Source organism: Camelus bactrianus, chromosome 12, assembly GCF_048773025.1.
Source record: "Camelus bactrianus isolate YW-2024 breed Bactrian camel chromosome 12, ASM4877302v1, whole genome shotgun sequence".
Taxonomy (NCBI): Eukaryota; Metazoa; Chordata; class Mammalia; order Artiodactyla; family Camelidae; genus Camelus; species Camelus bactrianus.
Genome location: NC_133550.1, coordinates 41,344,147 through 41,365,390, shown reverse-complemented (window position 1 = coordinate 41,365,390; position 21,244 = coordinate 41,344,147).

Genomic DNA, 21,244 nt, shown 5'->3' with positions numbered 1-21,244 from the left:
AATTCAGGTGTCTGGAAGGAGGCTGGAGGGAAAACAGGGCTCCATTCCTGCCTAGAGCTGCCGGACTCTTCAACTACTGGCCTCACCCTCAAAAGAATCTTAATAGTCCAATTCAAGTCTTGTCATTAGGTAAAAACTTAAAGTAGCACCTTTATTTGTGGGTCACAAATTCTTTGTACCTTGTTGGTCTAGATTTACAGATAGATAGACATATAGATAGATACATAAATGGTTACTTTCACGTGTCTTGGCTGGGCCATGGTGCCCAAATATTTGGTCAAACATTATTCTGGTGTTTTTTTTTTTTCAGTAAGATGAGCATTTAAATCAGTGGACTTTGAGTAAAGCAGCTTACCCCCCATAACTTAGGTAGTCGTCACCCAATCAGTTGAAGGCCTTAATAGAAGAAAGATGGATGTCCCCTGAACAAGAAGCCAGAAGACTGCTTTTGAACTAGAACTGCAACTCTTCCCTGAGCCTCTAGCCTGCTGGCTTACCCCATTAGATTTTGGACTCTCTAAGCCTTCATAATCAGATGAGCCAATTCATTGAAATAAATCTCTTTTTCTCTTTCTCTACACAAATCCTGCTGGTTCTGTTTCTCTGGTGAATTCTCACTAAGATACGTAGGTAGGTAGGTGGATACATACATATATACATGCACATATAAATACATATGTAGATACACAGATAGATGATAGTTAATATATATACTTTAAAGTATTGCTGTAATAAGACTGCCCCAGATAGATAGATAGAAAGCTGGATATAGGGGTGGATGGATGGATGTCATGGTTTGGGGTGAGTTATTTTTTGAGCATAGACTCAAGGAAAGCTCTGATTCCTCCCTGGCAGATGAAGCCAGGGGTTCAATGGGAATAGACACTAGTTTATGGTTTAAACAACTCATTGTTGTCCAGTCAGTTCCTTCAAGAACATACCAAGTACCTCAGATAAGCTGTTCTAGCCCAGCACAGCAGCTCAGTCCCTGACTGAGGAAGTACCACCCCCACCCCTGCTCCCAGCTTCAAAATAAATTACCTCCCTGCCTTTCCAGGACACAATAGCCTCACTTTAACCACTTGTCTTTTTTGGCCTCCACATTTCTGTCTGAATAATTATTATTCATCTGCTGGGCCTTTCACAGAATTCCAGCTGTAAATAGCACTCATCATCACTCCCATCACCACAGCTGGTAATGAAGAGAAGTGTGTTGGCTAATGAGGAGAGCGGCCACCCTTGTGGTAATGAAGAAAAATGGACAGAAATGCTGCAGGAATGGCACCTCCACTACTTCCTGGTGTAATCGGCGTGAGGTAATTGCTTTTTTATCCTCCCTGCCTTTATCTTTGCAAACTACTTCCAAATTCCTTACATTCATCACAAAATAGACAGCTGAAGTAGTGTAATAAATTAAAAAGGCAAAAGAACTCAGCTTTGTGTTACCAGTCTTAAAAGAAGGAAATAAGAACACTTACAGAATTAATAAAAGGATAACAGTAGGGGATGGGGGGATCATTCCTTTTTGTTGTTATTTTTGTCATTACAGACTAAGCCTTCTTTCAACCATATACAAAGACAGACTCCAACAGGAATAACTCTGAATGTGCTCTAAACACATATGCTGCAGCCACTACTGCCACTCATGTGGTTCCCACTCACATGCAGTAAAATGAAACACAAGGTAGGCCTACTTTCATTATAGCAGCACAGAAATTAGGTCTGCATTTATTTGGTATCTCATATCCCAAAGTGAACCTGGTTAGGGCAAAATGTATAAGGCATGCCATTTTTCTGGTTTGCCCATTTTCAGCACTATGCTCTGGTTGGGGGTAATCTGGGTGCAGCCCTTGGAAAGATTCTTAAATTTAGAATTTTATGTAAGTATCAAGAGAATGAAGAACAAGGACCAAAGAACCATGTTCAATTAGTAAAATTAACTTATGTATTTTTTATTCTTTTAGAAATATGTCCACAAATTCTTTGATGTTCCTCTCTTTTCCCTTCACTTGAGTGTGGGCTCAGTTTGGTGACTTGCTTCTGGTGACTAGATTACTGCATAAGTGATGGTGTGTCACTTCCATATTAAATCATAAAAAATGCAGTAAAGGTGGGAACAACTCAAATGTTCTTGATATAAGAAATATGCATATATGCATGCAATGGAATATTCTTCACCCATAAAAAGCAAGAAAATTCTGATGCATGCTACAACATGATGAATCTTGAAAACACCGTACTAAGTGAAATAGGCCAGAAACAAAGGGACAAATACTACATGATTCCATTTGTATGAGATACCTCAGATAGGCAAATTCATGGGGACAGAAAGTACGATAGAGATTGCCAGAGGCTGGAAGTAAGGGGATGAAAAGTTACTATTTAATGGGTATAGAGCTTCTGTTTAGGGTGATGAAAAGGTCTGGAAATGGATAGTGGTGACGGTTGCACAACAACTGAATGTACTTAATGTCACTGATTAATACACTTAAATAGTTAAAATGATAAACCTATGTTATGTATTTTTCACCACAATAAAAAAATGTTCCCCCCAAAAGACTGCAGCTTCCATGCTGAGTTTTCTGCCTCTCTCTCTTTCTGTCTCTTGGACCACTCACTCTGGGTGAAGCCAGCTACCATATCTTGAGGCCACCAAGGCAGCTCTATGGAGATGCCCAAATGGCAAACAACTGAGACTCTGGACAACGCTAGTGAGGAACCAGAGACTCAAGTGAGTGAGCCTTCGTGGAAGCAGATCTTCCAGGCCTATCCAGGTCTTCTGATGATGCATCCCTGACTGATACTTTGACCGTAATCTGATAAGAGGCCCTGAGCCAGAATCACCCAGCTAAGTCACTCCGGGATCTCTCTCAGAAACTGTGAGATCATAAATGTTTGTTGTTTTAAGCAACCAAATCTTAGGGCAATTTGTTACACAGCAATAGATACTAAATATACACAAATTTACAATAATGCTGAACAATATAAATTCACAATAATATTAGACAGTAACAATCATCTAAAACAAACTCTTGCTTTTTACAAAGCAACTGGGGGACGCCAGCTACTGAGGTTAAGAAACATGTCTATATCCTGATCCTACTTGTATCTTTTCCTTGCATTCACTGGTTCTCTGAAATACAGCCATTCCCTCTCAGGTTCCATATGGTTCCCTCTCCCACACTTGTCTGTGTGAGAATGGGTATTATTATACCAACTGCAGAACATTCTTGGTCTCTGTCTGCAGTAATTCAAAATGCATAGTTCAAGTGCAGAATCTGTATTTCAACTCTGTATCTAGAACCCCAGATACTACTGGGTTGCTGCAAAGACACACACTAACTGGGAACTCCACAAACTAATCCTCACTATCTGTTTTCTTCTCTCTCTCATTCTTCTTAAAGCCTGTCTATCTTTATTACAGTGATGATGAATGCAATTTGTATATGGCTCTGGAGTCTGTAATTACAACTATCACCAGAAAAGTTCTTCAACACTCACCAGTGTCTAGTATTCACTGAATGGGGGCCGTCTACCAGTGGCACATAGGAGGTAAAGCCTGGTTGACCCAGAGACAATGTTACCTATCTGACCTTTTGAGGAATCACTCAGCTTTTGAGGAAAGGCCCAAGCAATATCAAAAAACCAAGCAAAGGTGGCAAGTCATGAGGCAAACGGGAGGGGGGGGAGGCTTTAACAGAGGAATAGGTAGGGAATAAAGTTGACAAAAATGGAATAAGAAACAATATGCTATGCCATAAAGTCAGGCATCTAAACCATTAATCCATAAATACTGACTATGTGACAGGACACTTCTTTAATTGTTTGGGCCAGATTCTTAAAGGAGTCAAATTAGACTAGGAATCAGAAAGGTGGTATCACAGGACTTCCTATGTTGCACTGGTAAATATTCCATTCTTTTGCTCTCCCTTGCAAACATCATTCGTAATTGAGCCATTACTTGTTGGCATCACACATTCCTTTAAATATTCATAAAACAGCATAAAGTAGGAGGCAGATGATAAGGGCCCTAGGATCCCCTATCTTCTAGTCTTAAAAGACAACCAGATAACCTCAGATATGGCCTTTAGTCTCTCCAGACCTCTACTGTGTCATCTGTAAAATGAGGTCATTCTATCCAAGGGGTTTGGACTGGATCAAATGATCCATGGATATTCCTTCTAACTCTAAATTCTGCCATTCTATGAGTTGAATTCTGATGCTCATACTGTCCTCCATATCTGATTCCAGGGAATCATCCCAGCATGGCTACCTGGACCATTCAGTTTCTCCATCTCCATATTACATCTCCTCAAACTCAGAAGCACAGTTTACACCCTGAAAATTCAAGAAATCTGAACGGTTTAAAAGCAAACACTGGAGAATGTAAGGACCTATAGTTAGAGCTTTATTTCCAGAGGAGTTCTTACCTTAGCACGAAGATGGCACTCCAAGGGGTGAAAACCTGGCTGGATGTCCCATTCAATCAGGATGGCAAGTCTGGAACTCTACCTAGGGCAACAAGAGCATGAAGCTTGAAAGCTGGTCTGGGATATATACAAAGATGGTACAAAGCTAAGAAGAAGAAATGCCAGAGGCTAAACTATGTCAACTTCACTGTTTTGACCGAATCTGCTGGTAAATGAATTTAGCTGGTGCTCAGAACATGTTCTGAGGAAGTCAAACAGCAAGTAATTGCTTTTTTTTTTTTTTTTAAGTTTTTCCATTTCTCAATCAAATGGAAGAATCTTATGGGTGAGTTCTCAACCAGTTGATGAGAATCTGCTGGTAGATCTGGAAGCCTGATTAGATAGAGCTCCAGTCAGTGGCCTGGGGGTTGACAGCTTCCCCTGGGAGGAATGAAACAGCTGCTGAAAACCCCCCACTCCCATCCCTTGACTTTAGGGGAAATAAAAAGCAGCTTCTCTTCATGAAAAAGATTGGGAATCCTCGCTGTAATGTCTTACTGTTTCTTTAAGGCTTCCATGGAAATGAAAGACGTTCTCAAGCAAAGATAGGTCAAATCTATTAAGAGAGCGGGTGAGGCACTTCCCTCCTGAAAACTGGAGAATAACAGAAAAGAACATTTTCTGACAAAAATGAGCATTTTTGTTTATTTGTTTGATTTTGTTTGGCTCACATTTATTTACGGAACAGTAGGGAGAAATAATTTGAGTATGAAAATAGCTGATTAAGAGTAGAGGGAAGAATCTCAAAGATAGAACCCCCTGTAGTTGACATTCTGTAAACTTGCTGCTCCTTCCCACCTCCCTTCCTTTAACAATTCTGTTTCCATTGTTTTAGCTCCCAGAGAATTATCAAGAAGCTGAGTTCCAGTAGCACTGGCCTAAAACACATTTTATTCTTTTTTCCAGCCCCCAAATGGACCATCTTCCCAGAACTCATTACATGATTAGAGGGGAGGGGATGAATTGAGCAAGCCACATTTTTACATTAATCTGACACCTGCCATCTGCTTTATTTCCATGAAGTTCTTAGTGGGAAGATGGCACTCACTCCACAGGATAAAAACTTGACTTAATGTCTATGAGAACTCATTAGATAATATCCAAAAAGCCCTTCAGAGGGCCTTGCAAAATACAACCAAAAGTGGTGCAGTGATTTCCTAAACCCAAGATTTCAGGTTTATCTTTGATGTTCCCTGGATACTAGCAGTGTTTGGTTATATAGAAGGAGAAATATTAGCCAATTTTTATTTCACTGACCTTTTATAGAGACAAGAAGTAATTTTGCTTGAATTCTCCATTTCAGTCTAGGACAGTAAGAGCTGGGCAGGGATTCTGCCCATTTTGTGAGGTTTACATTCAACTGCCTTTGTCAGACTGGCATTTTATATTAAAACAATAGAGCACTGTTATTAAGACACCAGACTGCTATGACTTTAGGAAGACCCTAAACCAAGAAACTTTCTGGACCACTGGAGTCTCCATGACTGTAAAGCTTTGATGTATTTGAAAAATCCATTCCAGCCCAAGAGGCATTATGGTGGAATGATCTGGAATCAGACTGTCTACAATTGAAGATTAACCCTACCATTTGCTTACAAATGCTGTGATTTTGAGAGACAGATCACAGGGATTAAGAATACAGGCTTTGGAGCCAGACTTCTTGGGTTGGAATCTTGATTCCACCATGTACTTGCTGAATGAGCTTAAGGAATTTCTTCAAACAGTTGAGTCTCAGTTTCATCATCTGTGAAATGGGACTGTTGATGACACCTAATCTCCAAATGTTGATGGGGAAGGATGAAATAAATTTATGTACGTAGAATCCTTCAAGCAATGTCTGTCACAAAGTTAGTGCTCAATAAATGTTAGCTATCATGATTATTATTATCCTTTCCAAATTCTCAGTATTTCAGCCAATACCAGGCAAAATCAATAAAGAAAGGGAGATAACCAAGGAGAACTCTGGGGAAAATGCTGAATTTGGCAAAACTGGGAATCAGGCAGAACTTATTCTCTGGCACTCTCTCTCCATTTTACTCTCTCGTTAAAGCCCAGGTTCCTTCTATAACACCTCACCCAAGATTTTTATTCTCTGCTCCCCTCCACATCCACCTTCACCAATCAACTTTTACCCACACTAATTCCATTCCTTTAGGACTTTGCTCTGAACCAGGTGACCATATACATATATAAAAGTATCTATGGTTTAGGATAGTAATGAATGCTGATAAGTTAATGTTATTATGCTTTGGGGATATCACATTTGCATTTTACAAAATGAAGATTGCCTTATTACCAGGAGAACTGACCAAAATTGAGAACTTCAGGTAACGTGGGAGGTGGGTAAGGAAACTATTTGGGGACAGGTTGGCCACTCAGTTTTCTCTGACTCACAGATAAGCTGGTATCTGGATAACCTATAGAGCTTGTCCTAAAGTTAACTGTTTAATATAAAGCAACACAGACAGGCTCTGAGGTGAAAGCAGAACAGACTGTGTTTAAATACTGGGCTATTAGGTTGACAGGCATGGCATCAGGGCCCCAGTGTTACTGGTCCCACAGCTCCCAGGGCTGCTGTCAACAAGTCATGACAAATTGGACTAGTCAGATTTTTCAGTCACATCTGCTTTTCCTGAAGACATAGATACACCTGCTGAAGATGTTCCAAACAGAGGAAAGCCAAGCTTGCAGAACAGAGGTAGCAGATGGAGAAAAATGGCAAAGGTCCAGCACTGACTTTCATCACCAATTGGCAGCATTTTGAATTTGAGAAAGGGGTCAAGGGTAAGGGGATTTGGGTTCTTGACCCATCTCTGCCATTAACTGATCATGGCTTTAGGCAAGTTGGGTCCTGTTGGCAAAACTAGTGGAGGGAGAGGCTGAGGAGCACTACCCTTTCATCCACTCCCAGTCAGAGGTCCCAGGGGATGCTGGGGAACCCCTAAGGCCCTGCAGAGCTATCTAAGTGCCTCCACAGACAGGCAATGGAAAGTAACAAGGTTTCCTGATCAAAGAAACACATGAGGAAATTAAGATGCTGAGAAGATCAATCGCGGGGAGAGGAAAGTAATACAGAATAAGGTAGAGAGGAGCAAGACTGGACAAGATCACCAGCTAGAAGGTAAAATAGCTAGAACAGTGAAAAATAGTCAAATAAGATAGGGTCATCAAGTGACTCTCAGCACTGGCCACACCCTAAGGGGCTTTAAAGAAATTCAGATGCCTAGGTTTTCCCCAGAGTAGTTATATAAGACTTTCAGGGTCTGGAGTCAAAGCTCAGTATAAAATAAAAACCTCCTCGTGTAATCCTAATGTTCAGTTAGTGGTAAAAAACACCAAGGGCAAATGATGCTGGTTTTTAACAACTGAAAGAAAGAGCTGTATGTAAGAGATTTCTGAAGGTGACCTGAGAGGACTGCGAACTGATTAGACAGAGAGCTAAAGGTCAGGAAAGACTCCCAGATAACTGAGATCTCAAGCAAGGGTGCCTAAGAGAATGGGGAGGTCATGACACCACAGTGAAATGGAAATGGTTTTGGAGGGAGGATGAGTTTGGGCTGAAGTGGAGAGCAGGGTATGTGAGTGACTTCATCTCTTTACAATATCCAGAGTAATGAGCAGCATCATATCTTTTCTGACAGAAAATTTAACTTTGAATTCACTACTCTTTAGCTTTTATCAAAAACCCAGCTGAAACAAAATGTTTGTACAAGAGTGATGGATTAAGATGTATTTCTTCAGTGTTTCTTTGCTTTTTCTTTTTCTTTTTGGCTTAACTTCTTTGGGAAGGTTATAAATTATTTATATGTTTATGAAAACTATAAACCTAATTCCTAGAAAAAATATCATTAGAAAAATACATGTAAAGGATTATATGGAGCCCAGGATAAAAATCTCTTTTTCAGATAGGGACTAAAGGACACACCAAGCCAAAGTTTTTGTTGTTATTATTACTATTATAGTTGTTATTTTAAGATGGAGAACTATAGACAGAAGGGAAATATAAGTAGATAAGAAGAGATAATAAGGAAAGAGATGTGTTTTAGACAGCTTTTTTCCCTAACAATGAGGTCACTGTCAAGTGTCTAGAGGAAGCATTATTTTCCCTAAACACTTTGGAGCATTTCATGTCTCCTCCCTATACTTTGTTCTTTGATTAAAAAGTCAATGTATTATGTGCACCTGTCCTTAGATTTGTCATTAAAACATGCTGGCAACCACAAGAAAACATGCCAGCTGGTGACAACTATCTGCATTTTTAATAATGTCTAGCATTTCCTACAAACAGTATTTCAGCATCTAGAACTTTGGATTTGGAAAATGAAACCACTTTTGTTAGTTCTAATAGAAAAAGGCAGCTTGATTTCCAATACTCTACTCTAATTTGGGTTTTACCAGCCAGTGATTTTTATTGAAAGTGAAATCCATATTCATGTTTAGCTTTAGTGCTTCAATTCTAAAATTAAAAAAATCACAGCTTCAGTAACAGAATTGAGAATGAGGTCCTGGCATCTTTCTTAAAAGGAATTTGGATAAGACTTCTCAGTAAATGCTCACAAATTACTTACACCGTATGTCTAAATACACACAAACAGGTTTAGAAAACCTGGCTGAATCTGATGAAATAATTAGATGCAGAAAAAAATAACCTGAGCTTCTTTACCTTATTCTTACCAATGTGAGCCATACTTGCTCTAACGCAATAAAGTAGGGGAGGGGTGTGAAGGTCATGACCAAGAAGGAATTCATGTGCCCAAAACTCTCCGCATCTCCACAAAAAAGTTTTGCGCTTTCCCGGGCTACCCAAAGAGGAGTCTATACGGCTTCCCCTCATAACTTACAGGGAAACTTTCAGCCCTGAATGTCCTGCAAATGAAGGAGGAGGATGTCCTCAAATTCCTTGCGGCAGGAACCCACTTAGGCAGCATCAACCATGACGACCAAGTGGAACAGTACACCTAGAAAAGGAAAAATGAGGGCATTACCTCGCACACGCCAAGAGAACCTGGGAGAAGCTTCTGCTGGCAGCTCGTGCCATTGTGGCGCCTGAAACCGGGCTCAGGTCCTTCACGAACACCGGCCAGGGGGCTGTGCTGAGGTAGCGAGCCTCTACTCTCGTCAGGCCGATTCTCTTCTGGAACCGTCCTTAGCCTGATCCAGGCAGCCTTCCAGGAGCCGAGATTTCCGGTGGTCGCTGATCCAGGGCTGATCTCAGAGGCATCCTATGTTAACCCGCCTGCCGTCACCGTGCTTCACAGACTCTCCTCCGCCTTACGCGGGTCTCGCCGCCCCCGCAACAACAAGCGGGCTCCCGCGCTCGGTCTGCGCGCTGGACGCCGCGCGGGAACTTCTGCGCATGCGCGGCACTGTCTCCCATGAACACCCGGGGGAAGTCAGCCCGACCTCAACACCTGAAGAGACGCTGAGGACGCTGAAAAGGGAGGTCGGGAAAGGCTGTGACCCTGGAGGCAGTCCTGACTTAAGCAGTGAAAAGGAAATTACTTTCCCAAAGGTTCCCCTCACTTGATGCCTAAAATTACGTGGTTTGCTACAAAGAGCCCCATGAGTCTACTTCATATGAACGAGGGTAGATAAAGGTTTAGGAAAAAAAAAATACGAGAAGCTCCTGCTAATATTATTATGCATATGGTAGCAGATCACCTGGAGTCTGGTTTCAGTCTGCACCGCTGGTGACCCCTCAGAGCCCCGTCCAAGTGGAATCCTGCCTAAGGAGACATAGAAAGGAATCAAAAGCAGGGGTCCTGGTATCCAATAGAAGTTAGTTTAAATCTTAGCAACACCAATGACTGGCTGAATAGACTTTGAAAAGTCACTTAACTTTCCTGAATACTATTTTCTTTGATTGTAAAATGAAAGTAATAATATTCAACTAATGGATTAAATTTGATAAAAATGAAAGTCCTAACCAAGGTCTTCAGCGTAGTTTAGTTCCCCCTTTTTGAGTGCTGCCTCCCTTCCCCTTCCATCCCTTCTTTAGTCACAGGCAAGTGCTGCCATGCCTTTTCCTGGTCAAGTAGTGAGAATTCCGTTTGTCTTGTACAAACTTAGAGAGTGCCCTTACTTCAAAGGATGCTGGAAATTCACAGTCACTGGAAGATTAAGTTTTAGACATTTCATTTGTTCTCTTTTTCTATTTTACCTTCTCCTCCCTTTTACAACACAAGCACTGTTCCCTTGGCATTTGCAAATTTACTTTTTTATTTCTGCAGGTGTAGGTGGATTGATTCAAGAAGAGAAATGGTGGCACAAAAGAGGAGATGCTTTCCAAATGCAAAATTCATTCCAGAAAGAGGGAGTGTTTTTCATGATTAGCTAACATTTGAATGCTTGCTAAATGCCAGCACTGCTCTGTATGTCTCACACGTGTCAATCCACTTAATCCTCACAACACCAGGAAGTGAGTACTTGGATTAGTAGACAAGGAAACTGAGGCACAGAGAGGTTAAGTAAATTATGCAGAGTCACACAGCTAATTTAGTGGCAACACTAAGATGTGAACCCAGGTAAACCTACTTTTAGAATGCATGCTTTCTACCCCTTCTGCAGCTCATTCACCTCCTTTCCCCAGGGCCTCAACGTATAGAAAACTGAGCGAAGATGGATGTGGAAACACAGATTCGAAGAAAATGAATCACAAAGGACATTTGAAATAAGTATGGCACCTGCGTCACTGAAATTTGATGCTGTTTTCAAATATTCATAATAGAAACACTAATGTTTTATAAAAGGGCAAGTAACTCAGTCTGATCAGCTTTGATGTTCTAAGTAGTGATGTCAGAAAGCCAATGGAGACTCCTGAGAAAGTGTTTGGTGTTTGCTTTATTTCCTTGTGCTAATATTCCTTCACGGAACATAGTCTCAAGATTTCCAAGGGTAGCCAGACCATCCAGCCTGCCTTCTTTGAAGGGAGTAATATTTCCATTTTGATACGATGAAGTTGACATTTTCTTGGCTATATATTTGATGATGTTTCTTTATTGGAAATACCTACATTTCTTCTTCCTGAACCAGACTTCTAGAATTTTTGTTTTGTTTTGTTTTACCTAAATGAGACCATTGATAATACCACTTCCTTCCCCTCCTTTCTATAGTAATGAAGAAGGGGAGGTCAAATAATTTCAGCTCTCTCACTGATCTAGAAGCCAGTCTAGGACCTGAATCCAGTTCTGACTTCTCATCCAGTCCTGCTGCTCGACCACATGTGTTTCTTTCTCTCACACACAGGCTCTTTTTGGCCACCAGTAAACACACTGACCTTTGAAATATGGAAAGAAAAGCGCTTTGAAATAAAACTGGCACAAACAGCAGTTAGACAGCCGTCATCTGGAGGCCGAAACAAAGAGGGGCATAGTTTTCAAGCTGTCTTCGTAATTACGCGAAGCAGTTATCACTCATGCCCCAGTCTGAGCATTACCCCCCAAACAAACAGCCGAGGTTTGAGAAAGCACATAGGCCACTTTGTTGCTCTAGCATACTAGGGGGTGGGAAGCCCCTCAGCTAAAAATCACATGTGGCAGGGACTATTTTCCAGAGCCCCAGGCTCTTTCCTTTCTTCCTTCCCCATTAAAACCCTCTGCTCTTCTTGGCAAAAGCCTTCAGGTGAGGTAAGTGCCAATTAACAACAAAGAGCTTGATATATTTCAAGTTTATGACTTAGAGCTGGGTTCTCATGAAATATAGTCTTCTTCTCTGGTCCAGAAGCCTCGAAGTGCAGAGAGCAAGGATTCTCCAGGTGGTTGAAATTTGGTTCATTTTTGCTACAGCTCTAAAAGTGATTTCTCTTTTAGGGGTTTGTTCAACTAGAAAGCCAGGCAAACAAACCCTAGGCAAGGGCAAAACCAATTCTGAAAACTTCAGCTGCTGAGATAACTGGACCAGCAGGCTCAGCCAATTGGGGTTTTGGAAAAAGTGGTCTTAAATTTCTCATGAATTCTTTGGAAATAAATACAGCCAGCCTTCAAAATGAGTAGGAGAGGTGGGGATATCTAATCCAGAGGATCTCTACAGCTTTTTCGAGCTTTCAAATTTGGATTTGAGATTTTTTCCAACCTAGGAATAATTTTAGTCTTTCCAATCTTTTGAGTGTCACCACGTCAGCTTATGAAAAATATTTTGGTGAATTCTTAGGCCACATAAATCTAAGATCTGATCAATAAAATGATCTGATTTGACATCTCAAAGCCCTTAAAGACCAAGAGGTTTGGCAATAGGAACATGAATGGGTTAAAATATATTTCAAAACAATTCCTCTAATTATTAAGTGTACTCAGTTGCTTAATATTTTCAGTGCCTACTGAATCTAGCAAAGGGAATGACAGATGTGTATTAAAATGCATGCAAATACTACACACAAGCCACATTTTAATATATTGTTTTGCATCCATAATTTTAGTCTTGTGATTTGTATTTTCATTTGCTTGGGAACAAAGACTTTCTTCTTTCCCCACTTGCGAAACAAGGCAAGACTTGTTTCTGCCAGCATCCTAATAGTATTCCTGAAAAAGCAGCAAACTTAATGGTTCAGGAACTGCTCTCCACCACCTGCTTGCTGACCCTTTAAATAGGGGCTGCATTTACAATACATTGAAAAGGTGAAAATATGCAATCAATCAGTTGCTTGTCACAGAGTGGCAGGCAATCATATTTGTTGTTAAAACTGAACAGACATTTTTTTTTTAAATTAAGCCGTTTAAATGTACAATCTCTTTCCAAATAGAGGGTGTGGCAGAGTGCCTGCTATACATTCACCAAATCCCATTTCCTTTTAATCCAAGGTCACGTCTAGAACACATTTCCTAGTCCCCCTGTAATTAGGTGATTTCTGGTCACAGGAATGTGTGCCAAAGTAATGTGCACAACATTCAAGTCTGGCCACTAGGATCTGCTGGGCAACCCTCATACTAGTGCTTTTTCCTCACTCCTGACCTCCTGGGAAGATGAAGATGATCAGGCTGAGAATGCCAAGGGCATAAGGAGGAGCCTCTAAATGGGAGGAGGTGGGGTCTTGGAATAAAACTGTGTGGAGCAGATTGTCCGCTCCAATCCATCTCCCCTGACCAATGACTCACAGTAGACTATGTCACATGTTCATTGTGTGGTAGCCAGCCTTCAGTGGTCACGTCTCCTGGTGTTCATACCCTTGTGTATTTATCTTCAGTAGCATATGACGGAAGCGATGGCCTGTCACTTCTGAGTTTAGATTATAAGACTGTAACCTCTGCTTTGGGTGGTCTCTCACTCATTTTCATTCTGTCTCACTACTCTTTCATGCCTGTGGAGATGCCCACATGGTAAGGAACAGAGACCTCCAAGAGCCAGCGAGGAGTGGAGGCCTGTCAGTAATCAGGTGAGTGAGCTTGGAAAAGCATTCTGGCTAACCCCAGTGGATCCTTCAAATACCTGCAACTCCAGCAGATAGTCTGAATACAAGTTGCGAGAGACGCTGAGCTAGGCTCACCCAGCTAGGCTGCTCTTGGATTCTCGACTCTCAGAAACTGTGTGAGATTAATACACGTTTGTTGTTTTAAACTGCTAAGTTTTGGGGTCATTTGCTGCCATGCAATAGATAACTAGTACAATATGAATAAGAAATAACCTTCATTGAGCCACTGAGACATTGGGACTGTACAGCACTTACAGCTGACTAACAGAGGGGTGGTGTTTACAGTAACCATGCACCTACAATGAGCAACACTGTAAGGTTTCTAAGGGTAAAGGCTTTGTTCTCTTTGAGAATTCACTGCCTAACACCGTGCCTGGACAAGAGTAGGCACTGAACGAATGATAAATAATGAATGTGGTAAGGTGCACAGTGTGGTCCTGTATACAATAAACGCAAATTCAACACCTTTAGAGCAGCTGCTACTTTAAGGCTAGATGGGATCAACTACACTTTATTTAGGGTCAGAAAAATTCTAGGACTGTACTCCTACCAATTGCGTAGATTGTAGTAGGCCAAACATTCATGTAAAAAAGAGAACTCAGTCATTATGTTTGTGTCTCCAGATCATCATGCTTACATTTGCAGGGGCCAGGTGCTGTTCTAATAGGTACACGTGTTAATGTATTGAATCCTTGTAACAACTTGATGAAGAGTGTGCTGCTGCTCTTCTGATTTTACTGCTGCGGAAACAGCCTCAGGAAAGTTAAGCACCTTGTCCCAGGTCTCCGAGCAATTCTGTCCCAGAGCCTGTGCTTGATCTCCGGACTTGGAAACGCCAAGGATCATGAGGTCACCCGTTATCCTAGAATGCTCCCTGAGTTGAATTCTCAAAAGAGACAGGACAGAGCTGCAAAATCTAAGAAAAAGGCTGGTAAATCAATGTAGTGGATTAAGAGATATTCCTGTGAGGACAGAATAGAATAATGGAGACTTAGGCCTTGAGAGATTCACATTAAGAAGGGCTATGATCAAAGTTTAAAAAATCCTGAAGGGCATGAACTGATTCACCCAAACCCATTCACACCCCAGGGGTGGAGCCTCACTTGAAAAGCTTGTCAGAGATCGTTTAGGAGAACTTAAACGCATGCTGCTTGTAGATGATTGGATGCATCCCCTCTGCCTCCACATCAGCTGCAGAGAGACCAGGTTCAGCCGCTCAGAAGCTGCCCTGGAGAGAGAGGTAAAGAAAATCCAGAACCACAAGGCAACCAGCTCCACAGGAACAGCCAAGAGGGGGCGGCTTGGCCTCCCTGCTAACAGACAATAAATTGTTCATAACAAAGTGCTTCCAAGGCTTGCAAATCAGCACTTAGCCTCAAAGAAATCAGGTATGGACCACAGAAGCACAGGGAATGGAAAGCCATCTCTGTGTCTGTGTCTGCCTCTCCTGCTGGCCCCATGTTTGCCTGTTTTTCACGGGAACATGTGCATGGTAAGGAAGCTGGGTATGTGTTTGCTGCAGGCAGTAAGTTCTCTCAGCCCAGTGCTGTGGGAAGAAGTGGAAGTCACTGTTTATGAGGAACACTGCCAGGGGGCTAATGAGAATTTTTCATGACTTTTGGATGTTTGCAGAATCAAAAGCTTTTGAAACCTGAATCCAAGGCTGACTTAGAGTCTTGGAGACCAGAATGATGACCTGTGAAAAGAAGTTGTGGCTAACACAGAAAAACCTTACTTACTCTGACGTTTGTGAATTTTGGTTGCCAAAATACGTTCCTCTCAATCTTAGTGAGACAGATTTTTAATCTGTAATGGTTAGTGCTAGGGCAGAGTTTTAACTTTATCTTTCACTTCATGGGGCAATAGGTTTTCTAAAGAAATGAATGATGAATTAACTTTTAGCAAGGAGAATATTAAAGATGTGCAGAATTATATACCATTTTTTAAAATGTGGAAGGACTGTTTACATAAAAAGAAATTGATATGTCCATTATGAATCACTCTGAATAATTTAAGGAGGTCCTCAAGGATGTGATTGTAACAGGAACTAAGTTTAAATTCTTACACTTGAAAAATAAGGCTGAATGCTTTCTAATGGTCCACAATTCAGAATATTCATATATTTATGCTAGTAATTATTTTCTTCCAATAATTCTGAATTGACAAAGTCTTGCTGGAGAAATAAAAACCCTACATTTATGCATCTTCATACTCATTTCCCAGCTGTGGCTCACAAAATCAATTACTTGGCATTAATTCAACACTTGTAGTTTTTTCCATTAGGAAAAAAGATAATTAAAAAAAAAAAAAAACAGCCAATGACAGTCACTGTATAAATAAATTCAAGGTCCACTAACAAATGCATCACTAATGCGCAAAAGGCTTGGTTCAAGCTACCCCCTAGATGAAGGGGCAGGCTTGAAGAGATTCCAGGGATCTTCCTACACTTACCCCATAAGTCACTTGTGTTCAGTCTGCATCTTTCTCCTTTATTCCTAAAGCAGTAGAAATTTTGAGTTGGAAGGTGTAAGGCAGATACCAGAGATAGAGGAAGCCAGCAAATGGAGAGGAAGGGACAGTACTTGCTTAATGTTAATGGCAGAGCCCCCAAGTGAAGGTCCTGGCAGCCCAGCTCTTCTGTGATTCCTGCTTTTACTATGGCTGGTGGTTCACCTTTTTTTTAAACATATATATCTTTATAACCAAAGAACACTTTGCATGTACATCCTCAACAACCCTATTGTTTTTACACTTAATGACACTCATAGAAACTCCTAACTGCTTGGGGTCTCCTACACTGTTTCCTATCCAGCACCTCACTGCTGCTCGACTAATCTCTCTGAAATGCAAATTGGATCATGTTACTTCCCTGCTACAAAATGGTTTCTCACTAATGGTTTCTCAATCCGACACTGACTTTTAAGATCTGCTACCACCTGCCTCCAGTCTACTTTCTAGCACTGTATTCCCTCACTCTCCCTCCCAGCTCCATGCTCAGAGGGCACCTAAACAGGGACACCCCCTCGATTTTAGCGTCCTCTATGTGATCCCTCTGTGTCTGGGATTTTCTCCCCTCCACCTGCTCCACCTGTGGCATTGTCTGCTTGATGAAACCCTCTATCATCCTGCAAGATCTAGATTTGCATCTTGGAAGCCTTCTCTGCTGTCTCAAATAGAAATAAGGCCTTCTACCTTTGAGCCTCCCCTGTGACAGGCGCAGCATTGATTATGCTATTTTCACAACTGTTTACATCATTTCTATGTTTATCAGTATTTCTCAAAGCATGGTCCAAAGAGCAAGTGCATCAGAAATATCTGCCTATGGGAAGTGCAGATGCCTTGTTCCCATTTGAATTAGGCTTCCGTGGGACTTCTCAGATGACTAAAGTTGAAAACCACTTAAAAAAAAAAAAGAAAAAGGAAAAGAAAACCACTGGACTGGACTTTAAACTCCTCAAAGGCAGGCATCATCTATATCATCTATTAGGACATGGTAGGTAATGAATGAATAAAAATAGCTAACTGCTTTGCAGCTACAGGTTGAGCTTCTGTAGCTCCTACTATATGTAATGTTTATGAATGCAGCTCAGGATACAGTCAGTCTTGTTCACCATCACGTCTATCCCAGATCCTAGCCCAGGGCCCTGGGCATGATAGGTACTAAATAAATGGTTCTTCGTGGGTGGAAAGAAACTCTGGCCTGAAGAAGCTCTGAGCGCTCTGCAGCAGAGCAGAGGTGCAACCAAAGCATCAACAAGATTAGCACAGGGCCTGTTCTGTTACCCAGGAGGAGGCACTAAGTCAGAACAAGAGCATAGCTGGCAATGCTCGGATGCTCCTTTGTAGAAATCCTTGATGTGGGCTGTGAAATGTCAAATCCAGATTTGATTAAGCCCAACTCCAAATCCCCATGGCAAGTGTGTATCCACGGTCTTAATATAATTATTGGAGCCACCTCTGTGTGTTCTTTTCAAAAGGGCTGCGCTAGCACCCCATCCATTGATACTGACTCCTACAAAATGAAGCCTGCAATTAATTCAGCACGTCCCAGGCGGATAATGCCTAAAAAGCTTGATTTGGCACCTTCTTGAAAGTTGAAGCATTAAATTAAACCAAAAAAAAAAAAAGAAAAAAAAAGAAAGAAATATTCTGACCTACTGTAAAGCCAAAAGAAGGGTCGGTCTGAAAGGCCACCATAAAAATTTAAGTTCTGTTTTTTTGCTTAGGGTTAGACTGATGTCTGTTTGGAATTTTTCACTTCCTCCTTAAATGATAACCTATCAATTTTCAGTTAACCCATACTTTGAATTTTTAAAGGCAAGCCAATAAACAACATGAGCTGTTGTAAGGGCTGTGGACTTCTAGTTGAATGATTCAGTAAATAGAAGTGGAAACTTGGCTTCCTTTTGCTCATACACTTTGAGGGATGGGCAAAAAAACTCAGGCCAGAACCAAGTCCCAAACCAAAGTAGCCACATTGGGATCTATCAAATTAAACCCAAATGCCACAGCTTCACTGGAGCAGACCTGATTTCACCACTGCAATCTCAGAGGGAAACGGGAGAGGGGCACCTAGTCCCAAACTCCACCACAAGCCAGAGCTCCACTTTGTTCTGTGAAATTCAGAGCACTTTTATTTTCTCTCTCTCTCTCTTTTTTTATTTTCTTCAAAATTTACTTCTGCCCTTACTTAGGGTCTGGCTGGAGCTAAAATCATAAGAGCCAAAGACAGCAGGGAAAGGCTGCTTTATTGTGAAATCCAATCTCAGTAAAAGCAAAACGGATCAGCAATCTTTTGACCTTACCCCGCGGCAAAGTCTGACGGATCCACATGGTTTAGAGGACTTGGAAAAGGTCTGATGAGCTGTCAAACCACTGAAAATGTAGAGTTTTGCTTGACACCCTCTATAGAAATGATTGCAAAATTTCTCAAATTCGAAAAGCTTCCTAAAGTAGGACCAATAAGTATGAGGAGACACAAGTCTCTTGGTGACCCTAGAACCAACCTCATGTTTCTGAGACTCTTGAGATCAGCCCAGGCCAGTTATCCAGAGGCGATAATGGATTCTGTTGGAGCCGTCTGCACCAGACTCACCACAAGAGAAAGATCATTTCCAAACCAATATCTAGCAGAGGAGGGTGGGGGAAGCAAAGGGATTTTCACTACTTTTTGCTTCCTAGATCAAGAGCTAATTCCAAACATGGCAGAAACATTCAGGCAGGGGTCCTGGCAGCAGCTGCCACTGGGATAACTGGTTTAAATATCAGGCAGTCTTTCATGCAAAATTGTAATAGACATAGTTCCACCTTTCAGGGACTCCCTTGCCTAAAAGAACCCATTGTCTCACTCTCTCTTGACTAACATGTGACACCCAAACCCATATAAATCCCTCCCTGCTTGCCCTCACCTACTCTTCCATTTTCCCACCAAGTCTACCATGCATTCTACCCTCAGACCAAGGGTTGGCAAACTTTTTCTATAAAAAGCCATTTAGTAAATATTTCAGGCTTGCAGGCCACACGGTCTCTTTCATAACTATTCAACTCTGCTGTTGTAGAATGAAAGCATTCATAAATAGTAATGTAAATGAATGAGCCTGGCTATATTTCAATAAAACTTTACTAACAAAAACAAGTGGCAGGCTAGATTTGGTCCCCAGGCTGCAGGTGTGCTCACTCCTGTTTTAAGTAGACTAAATTTATCCTCTTGTAGGTACTGGTTTCTTCTGCCTGAGAGCCTTTGTCCTTTTCTCTCAGCTCAAATATATTAATTCATTAAAATTCATTATTTATTGGAAGACTATTAGATGCTAGGTACTGTCTTAAGATCTAGAGATGCATCAGTGAAAAAACCGACATTTTCTACTATGATAGAATTCAGATTTCAGTGGAAGCAAAACCAATAAACAAGTAACAAAGAATAGTGTACATGCCACATTAAGCTAGGATGAAGGAAAATAAGACAGGATAAATGGGTGAGGATGTTATTTTAAACAGTGGTTGAGGAAAGCCACTTTGACGAAGTCATATCAGAGCAGAGATAAAAACAAAGCATGAGTTCAGTCTATGTGGATATGGGGTGATGGTGGGAAAAGAACTGCAGGCAGAGGGAATAGCAAGTGCAAAGTGCCCAAAGCAGAGCATTCTTGGTATATCAGAGGAAGTGATGCGAGGCTAGTGTGATTGGAGTGAAGTGAATGAGTAGGGGATGAGATCAAAGAGGTAGCTATGGGCAAGATTTTGTAGGGCCTTGTAGGCCATGGAAAGGACTTTAATTTTTATTCTGAATAAGATCAGAAACCATTGAAGGGTAGAGGGAGAGCAGAAGAGTGAAAATATCACCATATATGGGTCACTCTGATAGCCATGTATAGGATTAAGTGTAGGGAGGCAAGAATAAAAGCAGAAAGTCCTGATAAAAGGCTATCATGATAATCCAGGTGACAAATGTCATCCACAGTAACAAGAGGCGAGGTATTAAGTGTTGTCAGATTCTGAATATATTTTGAAGGCAAAGCTGAAATGTAGAATATGAACAGAACAGTCAAGGATAATGCCAAGAATTTTGATCTGAGTAACTAGAATGATGAAGTTCCCATTTTATTAAGATGGCAAAGACTGTAGGATGAACAGATTGGGTGAGAATAATCTTTTTTTTAAACCATGTTACGTGTGAGACACCTGTTTGACCTGTAAGTGGAAATATCAAGTAGGCCATTGGATAAATGCTTTGGAGTTCAGTGGGAATATCATGGGTAGAGGTAGGTACTGGGGAGATAGTTATCTACAAAAGATGATATTTAAAGCCCTGAAATGAGGTAGGATCACTTAGGGAGAAGAGAGGAGAAAATAGAGTTCAGGGACTGAGTTCTAGAGCACTGTGATGTTCAGAGCTTGGGAAGATGAAAAAGAGCCAACACAGAAGACTTAAAAGGAGTAGCTGTAAGATAGGAAGTGAAGCAAGAGTGACTTCCCAGGAGCCAAGTGAAGAAAGTCTTTTCGAGAAGGAGGAAATGAACAACTGTGTGAAATATTGCTGACATATTGAGCAAGATGGGGACTAAGGCACGATCCAGATTTAGCAACATGGGAACCATTGTTGACTTGGATGAGAACAGTCTGAGGAGTGGTGAGGATGAAAGCCTGTGTGGAGTGTGTGGAACAGAGAATGGGAGAGGCCCAAATAGTACCTTCCTTCCCCTGGGGTCCCATAATACTTGATATTCTCATAATATTTTTCACAATTGCAATAGTGGCTTATATTTCCATCTCTTCAACTAATCTGTGAGCAATTTGAATGCTCAACCATATTCATCACTATCTATACAACAAAGCACTTAGCACAAATTAGGTACTCATTAAATGTTTGCCA